Below are 10,450 nucleotides of genomic sequence, written 5' to 3'. Positions count from 1 at the left end.
ACCCTCCCAGGCACCCATTCTTGAGTTCAAGTGTAGGCAGTCCTTAGAAGGTAGAGTCTGAAGTTGGGTAGTGGGTGGATGGGTAGAGTGTATTCAACACACAAGGGATGTGGGAGAGGTAAAGACATTGGCCAGTCTACAGACAGCAATAAGGATAACCACTGCCCACTCCAGTGGGGTTGCCTGGCTATGTCTCTGTTTAGTGCCTCTGGGATGCATATGCACATGCACTTTTGGGGAAAGGGGATTTATGCGGTGACAAAGCCCTTCAGAAGGAACAATGATGGGCTGGTTGCATTAGCGCCTCAGCCCAGGTGTAGCCAGTCATCCACCGAAGGCTCCCTCACCAACAACTCCAAGTATGTTCAAACAAATTTGAGAGCTTGATTTTTTACTCCCAACTGTCAGAGAAGTCTCCTTCTTTTGGCCCTGCAACTCTACCCACAAAAGATCAGCCCTTTACATCTAGCCCAAAGTCGCTTTCTTCAAGGTTCCTGCAGAGCCAGGCAGATGCACCTGCAACACGAGGCTAAGGGAAGGTACCATTGGCTCTCTCTCCTCTTTCCCTCAGTGGGAAAGAAGAAAGCACCATTTCATTCATCCCAGTAGAAAGACCAAGGTCCTATGCCTGCATCTCACCAAAGTTAGGTGACCATATCCCTGAAGACACTTTCATGCATCTGTGAGGAACAGATGGGGTCCTGTAGGGGTTCAGAGTAGGACCCACCTTTTCAGTCTTACTCAGGAAGCAGCATGAGAAGGGGGTTCCATCATCTAGAGGAAGGAAAAATCCAGAGGGCAAAATGGAAGGAGGGGAAGAAAAGATGTGGGGTGGATAAAGGAGGAAGAGGCAGAAAGGGGAAGGGAAGAAGGGAAGGGGAGAAGAGAAGAAGAGAAGGTGGGAAGGGAGAGGAGAAGACAGAGAGATGAGGAAGGGAAGAGGAGGCTAGGAGAATGTAAGGGAGTGTCTTAGGGTTTAACTGCTGTGAACAGACACCACAGCCAAGGCAACTCTTATAAAGGACAGCATTTAACTGGGGCTGGCTCACAGCTTCCGAGGTTCAGTCCATTATCATCATGGTGGGAAGCAGGGCATCATGCAGGCAGACGTGGTGCTGGGGGAAGCCAAGAGTTCTCCATCTTGATTCAAAGGGAGCCAGGAGGAGTGTCCTCTGCGGGCAGCCAGAAGGAGGGCTCCCCCTTGGGCAGAGTTTAAGCATAGGACCTCAAAACCCACTCCCACAGTGTCACACTTCCTCCAACAAGGCCACACACCCCTAATAGTGCCACTCCCCATGGGTCAAGCATATTCAGGCAGCACAGGGAGGGTGGAGAAGAGAAGGATTGGAGAACGAGGGCAGAAGTTTAAGCTAGGAGAGAAAAACACAGGCAGGTCCCAGGAGGGCTTGCTCAGGGTCCCAGCAGGGAGGAGATTTAAGTGAGGGAGCGCCTGGGTGAGCTGTCAGGCTTGTGTACCTCTGTGGAGAAGAAAAGGCGGCAAGGAGGGCTGCAGCATTCAAAGAATGACATCACCGCAGTTGCAGGCATGAAAGTGAGTACGCCTAAACATGTTCACACGTGTGTACGGGTGCACCCAGAGTCCAGAGCACAGGCGTGACCTTGTCAGACAAGCACAAAATTGCAAATTACTCTTTCAGAGACGATATTGCCTCATGAATAACCGGGACATTTTCTTAACCCCAGGCTGTGATCTGAAATTGGAATGCAGCCATCAGCCCTGAACCCCCATCAACTCTGGCTGCGGAAATAGAATTATTTTTCTGAAGAAGTTGCCATGATAAACTTTCCCCTTTGTTCCTTCTAAATTCGGCCAAGCAGAGCAGCAAAACGCTGGTCCCCAGGATGAGGGTTCTCTCAGTCAATAGCAAACCATGGAAGCTTCTTGATGCTTTGATCTTTCTCCAACTTTTGTGCTCTGTTTAAGCACTGGCTGATTGCCGGCTTCTACTTCGAGACAGTGTGTCTCATGTCAAATATGTTCTCGGCAGGCAATGCGCTCTGGATGCCAGAGTCCTGATTACTCATACTTGGCTATGCACACTTTTGGAACCCCTGGGCACTGCCCTTGTCTCTATTGTGTTCCCTGTTCTCAGGCCTGACATACATGCTATCTAGAGACCTTCTTAAATTCCTCTCCATAGGAAGGAAGCCGGGAACCAGATATATTAATGGAGTCTCCACTACACCGACCATGTGTCGCCTGGTCAGGTGACCACCTATATTTAGGTGGTCTTCCTTCGAGGCTTGCTTCCTAGGTGATTCTAGATCCTATAGAGTTGAAATCAGTGTCAGCCCTGATAGCAACCTATTCTGAACATAGGAGCTTTGAGCTCACCACTTACTTCAAAGCCTGGGCTCCAGCATTTCCAACAATCTGTACTTGGCCACCTGTCAACAACAAGCCGATTAAAATGACGCCAGAGAAAAACAGAGAATGGAGATTAATTCAATGTGGCCACAATGGGCACAGGAAACATAAAGGGGTCCCCTAATCTCTAAACTGTCTTTGGGGACTAAGATAAAGGTCAGACTTATACAGGGGGTGGGCCGTGTGCATGGCTAAGTAGTCCAAATCAATGTATGGTTGCCTGTCACCATTGTCTCAGCTCCAGTCTCCCCTCTGCGAGGTCACCTGACCAATTATGAGACCCACTTGCCATCTGTGTCCAGGACACATGTGCCTGCTCTGGGAGGCACCAGGTGCGAGACTTCCCCTCCCCTTAGCATGAGATTGTTGGGGACGGCATTAGTTCTTGTGGTCTATTGTTTCAGTAGCCTGATAGTACATGTTTTTCTCTTTACAATGCCTTCTGTCCTTCCAGCGCAGTTACTGTGACACTCATTTTCTAATCTGTCCCCACATGCAAACACTAGAATTTGTGTGACCTCAGAATATTATTTGGTGCTCTTTAGCAAGTATTTCCTTTCCCTCACATGCATAGCCAACCTCCTATCTGGCCTCTTTCACTGTAGTTCAGCTGTGACAGCACAGATTGTGGAGTATAGGACTCATTCCCTGGACGTGATGATAGTATATATCATATTCGTGTGTGTGTATGTGTAGTTCACATATATGTGTTATATATTGTGATATAATTAAAAATAATGTATTTTTAATTAAAAAACCCTTTTGTTAATGTATATGTAGGGTGTATACTTTTGTCTGTGTCTTGGCTGACCTGGAACTTGCAATTTAGGCCAGCTAGCCTCAAACTTACAGATTCACCTGCCTGTGTCCCACAGTCACTGGAATTAAACCATGTGTGTACATTTGTGTATATGAGTGTGAGTGTACATCTGTGTACATGTATCTATGTGGGCATACAGCTGCATATGTGTAGATGATTGCATGTCTGCATACACATGTGAGTACGTATCTGTTACATGTATGTAACATGTTTGTGTACATGTCTGTGAGCACCTGTCTGTGTATGCACATCTGTGTACATGCATGTGTATGAGTGTACATCTGTATGAGTGCACACTGCATACATGTGTCTGTGTACATGTGTGTGAATGTACATCTGTGTACATGTATGTGAGTATACATGCCTATATACACATATGAAGAAGTCAGGCGAGGACGACAGGTATCTTCCTCTATCATGTTCCATTCCATTTCTTTGAGACAGAGTCTCTCACTGAATCTGGAGCTAGGCTGGTGGCCTGGAAGCTCCAGCAATCCTCCTGTCTCTGCCCTTCGAAGCAGTGGGTTTATAAATGTTTGTGGCCATGACCAACTTTTTTAGTGGGTGCTGGGATCTGAACTCAGATACTCACACCTGTGAAGCAAGTACTCTTATATCCTGAGCCATCTCCTACAGCTCCTGATAATATTTTTTTGACTGTTTTCTTAATTTAGTTACTTTACATTCCAATTGCAGCTTCCCCTCCCTCCTCTCCTCCCTTGATTCTGTCTTTATTCTTGTCTTCTCCAACAAAAGAAACTTACTGTGCATTCTTGGCTGGCCTGGAACTTGCAGTGTAGACCAGCCAGCCTCAAACTCACAGAGATTCACCTGCCTGTGCCCAATTGCTGGGATTAGGGGCATGAGACATAGTCCATGACAATGGTGGTGGTTGGTTCCTTCTCCTATTCTTCTTTTTTTCTTTTTCTTTTCTTTTTTTTTAAAGATTTATTCATTTATTATATATAAGTACACTGTAGCTGTCTTCAGATACACCAGAAGAGGGCATCTGATCTCTTTACAGATGGTTGTGAGCCACCATGTGGTTGCTGGGAATTGAACTCATGACCTCTGGAAGAGCAGTCGGGTACTCTTAACCGCTGAGCCATCTCTCCAGCCCCCTTCTCCTATTCTTATACTTCAAACACAGACACTAGTGTAGCCATTTATTTCTAGTAATAACTGAACATACAGGGCCAGAGGCCAAATATCAAGTAAACACTCAGGCAAAGGGTATTGTGAAGGATGTTCAACCTCAGTTTAAAAGAATAATAAGGTTTAGTTCATTTGAGATGTTGCCTGTTGACCAGTGTTAATTGATTTAATTGCATTCTGATAGGGAAGCCTAGACTGTGTCAACAGGAATGCCTGGAAAGGAGCTGTATCTTCAGAGATTAGAACTGCAGTGACATGAAAAGGTTGGAATGCTGCAGGTCTCGACGTGGAACCACCTTACCTTGAACTAGTTTCAGCTTGTTCTTGCCCATGTGAAACTAACATCTAACGGCTGATAACATGGGAGCAAGATGTTTGTAGGACCGAGAACAACATGTTACATAGAGGATGTTTCACATGAGCTTAAAGAGAAGGCAGAGCTCCCAGCCTGCATCCCTCTCTCTCTTCCCATCTTTAACCATCATTCCTGCCTTTCTCCCTCTCAATGATGCCCCAATTTCAGCAGAAAGTATAGAAGAGGTTGTCATCTCTTATAATTAACAGGAGGCTGGAATAGTAGATTTTCACCCTGGACAAGACTCACTCAGTACCTATGGCTCCTCCCAGCACTAATCACCCCCTACCCTACTCTAACCTATCCTACCCTACCCTACCCTAAACCGTGCACTCCAGGAGCAGGGCTTTCACTTCCCTTCTCTAGGGTTCTCTTTCCAATATTACTCATCCATTTTAGACACGCAGTCTCTTGGTCTCTTGGCTGTTTCCACTCCTGAATCTCTCTTCTGCATGCTCTCTCTTCTCTCTCGCTCTTCCCCATCTTTCCCATGGCCCCATTCAGTCTTCTGGCCATGTCTGGACTGGTCCAGATGCTTCTGGGTGTGCTCTTCCTCATACCTACAACAAACCTTCTCTTCAGCCATAACCGACAGCTGTAAGTGTCAGCTACAGGTGTTTATAAATGATGCTGTTCAAGTCCTAACCTTGTCCATGTGGACTTAAAAACCAAGAAATTAATCAGACGATAGTGGTTTTAATAAAAGCAGACAGACCAATGACATCATGGAAAAGTAAATGAGCCTCTGCCCAAGCAGGCTCTGTCTTGTGTAAAACTAATACCAGTGCACCAGTGCCTTGAGCACAAAAAGTAAAACTATGCAAACTTAAGAAATGGAGAGAAAGCCTTAGGATCTGTGATGAAACAAAAAGGTTCTCACCCGATGCAAAAATAGCAGTGGATAAGGGGGATGGGGCAGGATGAACTGGACTGCAGTGTAATATTTTGCTTCTTGGAAGACTTGTTAAGAAACAAAGAGAGGGTACAGACTGAGATAAAGTGCTGGCAAGGCACCATATGTAACCGAAAGACTGTTGGCCAAAACATGTAGCAGAGCTCACCAATCTCCTCTGTAAAGAAATTTATAATCCAATTAGGGAACTGGGCAAACAAGAGTTGGCCGTGTATAATGTGGGGCTGCAGCTGCCGCTCAGCCACAACGCACACAGCTCTGCCCTCGCTCAGGCACAGGCACCCAGAGACGCCGGCCCCGAATCTCAGCTGATAGACTTTCAGGTACCAGGAATCACCGAGAGAAGTAATCTTACATTAAAGGGGGGATTGTTGACCACACGCCCTACTCTCTGCTTCCTATCTGAACATGAGAGGGGTTTGCTAAAGGCTTGTGCTGTGAAACAGCCCCATCCTCAGAAAGCTATGATAGAGACCCCGTGTTTGGCACTGTGAAAAACTTATTTCCTGTTTTCTCTAAAATGTAGTCAGCTCAACAAAGGCCTATATTTCCTGAAACGCTCCCATCCCTTCGCACCAACTGGCCAATATTGTCAGATTGTAAAGTCCAGTACCCACCAATGGATAAGACACAGTAACCACCTACACCAGGGATAAGAGACACTGTGTCATTTTGGTGAGTTAGTTCACTAGCTGTGTTTAGCTCCTAGTGTGTCCATCTGTAAACAAAGAAATCACCTTTTTGAATTATGTTCTCTTTTCCCATATGTTCCTTTGTGCAAGGCCAGGATTATTCTTTTCTCAACAATTTAAAGACTCATCTGGAATTTCAAACCCATCTGGATGTTCTGATCACCTCCCTTGAGGGAGGTACGTCTCACTCCTACTGCTGTGCACCCCAAGATCTCAGGTGAACATTTTTATCTCTTTAAGGACCCCAAGGCAGAAAGTTTCTCAGCAATGTAGGGAGGGCCCAAAAAAATTACCACAGTCATCAGGTAACTCTTTTCTGGCCTAGACCAAGGTTGAACCACAGAGAATGCAAAATTCTCCTTGGTCAGGACATCTTGGGGGTTGAATAAGAGAGAGTGGCCCTCATACAGATGCAAGGTGGAATCCTGACCCATAGTTCTGAGGGCATCCTTAGTGACTTGTGGTGTTTAAGTAGCAACTAACGTAGGACAATGTCCCATGAAGTAGGCGATAAATGAAGCATGCAGAATCAGAGTAACAGGAAAGGCCTCCATTACTGAAGACTGATTCCTGAGTTATCAGAATGGGAGAAGTCTCTGTTACATGACATTGAGAGTCTGACAGGTCAACTGTTAGGAATTCAGGACAGGAAATAGGGAAACGAGCTCTAAGGACACACACCCAGAGGGTAACCTAGAATCTGATAAGTTAACTGCTAAGAATCCAGGACAGGGGGCTAGAGAGATGGCTCAGTGGTTAAGAGCACTGACTGCTCTTCCAGAGGTCCTGAGTTCAATTCCCAGCAACCACACGGTGGCTCACAACCATCTGTAATGAGATCCGATGCCCTCTTCTGGTGTGTCTGAGAACAGCTACAGTGTACTTATATATAAAGAATCCAGGACAGGAAACAGGAAAAGAACATGCTCCCAGAGGGTAATAATCTATTCTAGCCAGTCCAGAAGTTTCTCTACCCTATCCTATATGCACAGAGCCTTCATATCTCAGCCCATGCCCTTTCAGGAGAGACAGAATGGTACCTTAGGTCACTGTCTCCTTCTCAGTTTCTCCATCTGCTCCCAGAAAAACAGTATTCCTTCAGACATTGGACACACCTCCACTTCTGCTTCGTTCATGGATTCCTTTCCCAGGAACAACTTGTACCTAAGAGCTGACGGAAGTCAGAATGGGATCCAGAAGAGAATAGTTGGCATTCACAGTTAGAATACGCAGTAGTGCCCATGGTAACTTGAAGTGTGGGAGGGGTGGGGGGAGCAGAGGGGATACCCAAAGAAGACCCACCTGGTCAGAGGAGAAGGGGGAGTAGGGATGAGGGAAGGATGCTGTGGGAGAGGGAGAGGGAGGGAGGCGGCCTTTGGGATGTTAATTAATTAATTAATTAATTAATTAATTAATTGCAGTAATGGATTCTTTTTTCCATGGACTGAGACAATGGAATTTCCTCTGTTTCTTTGTTTTGTATTTGGGGGCACCTACTTGCCTAGACCCCATGTACTATCTCCTCATACATCCGTGATAACCTAGCATTTTTATTTGCTTGCTTGGTTTTTCTGCTTTTTGTTTTGAAAGGTGAGTAACAGAAACCATCTACAGTTGATAACTGCTTGCAAATGAAAAACTAGTTTTCGCCAGAGGAGTCTTCCAGGGCATACAAACCACTCTTAAGGGCAGGCTCCATATTAGAGCCAATACAAAATGAAGTCAAAGCTTCTTTGTCTCATAAACAGGACATTGTTTCCTTTTCAAGCTTACGGCTCCTTTGTGTATATATTGTGACTTCCTCCGTTGTGAGTTTTTATGGGATTCCTGTGTGTGAACGTGTGTGTGTCACTACGTTTGTTTTTCTGTTTGTTTTGTTCTGTCCATGATTTGTTTGTTTTTATTTTATCTTATTTTATTATTTATGTGCTTGTTTGTTTGCTAGGGAGAGACAGAAAGGGTGTAGATCCAAATGGGAGAGGAGGGGAGGAGGGTATCAGAGGAATTGGGGGGGGTATAATCAGAATATATTATATGAATTTATTATATTCTCTTTCAGGAAGAGCAAAGGGGGTGACTGTCCATATTTAATCTGTGAGTTCATGAACCTCATAGGAACTGATGTCCTAATGGGGAATAAGCTGATTTTGTGGTAAACTGAACTCATCAAAGACAAAAAGTAGCCATATTGTTGGTGACCGTATTGGCTGGTGTCCACATCAAGGTAAAGATGCCCATGTGGCATATCTATCACCTTAGTTAATGACATCATCAAGGTGGCAACTGCCATGTGACTTCATCACCATCTTTAGTTAATATATCTGAGTTCAATCTCCAGAACCCACCAAAGAGGGGGGTCACAGTAGCATACCTAGTCTATATAGTAGCCACTTCCTTACCAAAGAAGCTACTTCAAAATAAAAGCCAACGGCCCCTGAAGAACAACATTCAACCCTTTTCTCTAGCTTCTACATGTACATAAGTGTAGACACACACACACGCACACACACTCACTCACTCACTCACAAGACCTTGCAAAGTTGACTTTTTGCCCAAACAGATACCAAATTGCAACATATATTCTAATAAAAATATGATCATTCTCCTAAAAGTTGCTGTAGTAGTTAAATTTTAAATAGATAGTATATCTATGTAAATGTTATCTAGGTCGATGTCAAACAGTCCACAAGCGTTTCTTAAGAGCCTGCTCATTGTCAGCCATGTAGAGAGTGCATATCATGCACTCAAGCTCCTCACAATGTTGTGGAGAGAAATGCAGGCACGCAGCAGACACATTTGCTTATGATTCAGAGCTACAAAACCTTTAGGGAAGAGATGTTCAGCTTGGCAGCGTCAGGGAAGTCTGGATGAAAAAGCTGGTCTGAACTACATCTTAGAGAAGGCTTAGCACTGCACATGGTGCACAGGGAGAGAGGGGCTGGATTTTAGGAGGGATGGCTACCACGGGAACTCATAGGCAGAAACGTACCATGCCAGGGTAATAGTGTCTGTGTCAGATCAGAGACCGCATCCTGCCACCACGTTGCCTAGTGTCTGGCCAGCACGGCTTCTTATAAGAAATACACTGAACACCTCAGGGCACACCATCAGCCAACAGGTATGTTAGCCGTGACTAAAAGGTGGAGCCGAGATAACTTTCCTGGGGCCTGTGAAGTCTGGGATTTAAGAAAAGACCTCTTAACAATGTGAGAAATCTGTTTTCTCTTATCCGAAAACATAGTGGATACATTGTTTTAACCTTTTGTTATTGTTAAACATTTTTAGCAGGTTCTGTGGAAAACGACATAGTTTTGGCTTGTGAGGTAGTCGGGATAGTGGCTCTCCTGCCAGCATGGTTTACAGCCTCAAAGGTAACGGTGAAGAGCTAGAGTTGCTTGGTGGTGGTACTGGCTTTGGTAACCATTATTGTTAAGATAGTTTTTTCCCATGGTAAAGGTCACAGCAGTGTCATTGTGGGTACCTATGGGGTAGGGATAAAGAGGAAAAGGACCTGACAGATAAGTTAGGACCAGAAAGATATTGTACATGGTTACACTGCTCACACAGTGGCTGTGGGGAACCAGAAGGCGGTCACGGAATTTCTTAGCATGTATCCTAAAATGGACACAAGTGAGGCTGCAAACGCCTACAATTTCTTTCAGTGGTGACAAATTTCTTCAGCAACTGGACCGCATCCCTAGGCATAGAAAGTCTGGCAGTCTTGCTTTTATCTCTCAGGTTTCCGCCCTTGAATCAGGATGTAGCCTTCAGCAAGAGAGGTGTGTCCGTGGCCTCTGTTCTCATTCCCCAGACGAAAGCTGTGAAAGCCTCGGCTTCGTCAGTGATCTTAGGGAAGGATGGTCACACATGGGCTTAAAAGCGCTGCCAAGGCTCGTGGTCTCATTATCAGGGTAAAGCGCTAAAGGGTCTCTCTCTGTCTCTCTGCCTCTCTCTGTCTATCTCTCTGTCCCTCTCTCTCTCTCTCTCTCTCTCTCTCTCTCTCTCTCTCTCTCTCTCTCTCTCTCGGAAAACTAACCTAACAGAACCTGTGGGCTGGAGATCCAGAGAAGGAGGGACCCCCAGCTGAGAACTGGAGACAGAAAAAGCAGGCAAAAGTTGCAAGTCT

The sequence above is a fragment of the Rattus rattus genome, chromosome 4 (assembly GCF_011064425.1).
Source record: "Rattus rattus isolate New Zealand chromosome 4, Rrattus_CSIRO_v1, whole genome shotgun sequence".
Lineage (NCBI taxonomy): Eukaryota > Metazoa > Chordata > Mammalia > Rodentia > Muridae > Rattus > Rattus rattus.
This window is presented reverse-complemented; position numbering follows the sequence as displayed.